Here is a 430-nt window from a genome sequence, read left to right as displayed (position 1 = left end):
CTCCCCCGCCCCCCGACATTTGGAGCTGCGGGATTCAGCCCTGACAGGCATGGCCACAGCTGGGTCCCCTTTCAGGTTCTCAGCTGGTTTTGCCCTAAAGGGCAAAATGGGTGGGGGTGGAGGATGGGAGAGTGTTCAGCACTGTGAGTGCCAGCCTTCCACTGTGTCCCGCCCCTCCATCTGCCTGCCCCTAATAGAAACAGCAAAACTGGCTGGAAAGGAGACTTTGGGATCCATGAATGCCCACCTGCCAGCTCCTTGGAGAGCACCTGGCCACACCCTTCCGGTCTTGAGCCTTGTGTCCCCTTCATTGGCTGCTTTTCTGTTCATGTCTATGGGGTGCCTAAGCCACAGTCTTGGCCAACTGTCCACTGTTATCACCCATCACTCCATTAAACTACCTCCTCTCTATGGCTTTAACGATAAAAGG

Source organism: Nannospalax galili, unplaced genomic scaffold (genome assembly GCF_000622305.1).
Source record: "Nannospalax galili isolate Female #2095 unplaced genomic scaffold, S.galili_v1.0 scaffold1400, whole genome shotgun sequence".
Classification (NCBI taxonomy): Eukaryota; Metazoa; Chordata; class Mammalia; order Rodentia; family Spalacidae; genus Nannospalax; species Nannospalax galili.
Note: the sequence above shows the minus strand (reverse complement) of the source record.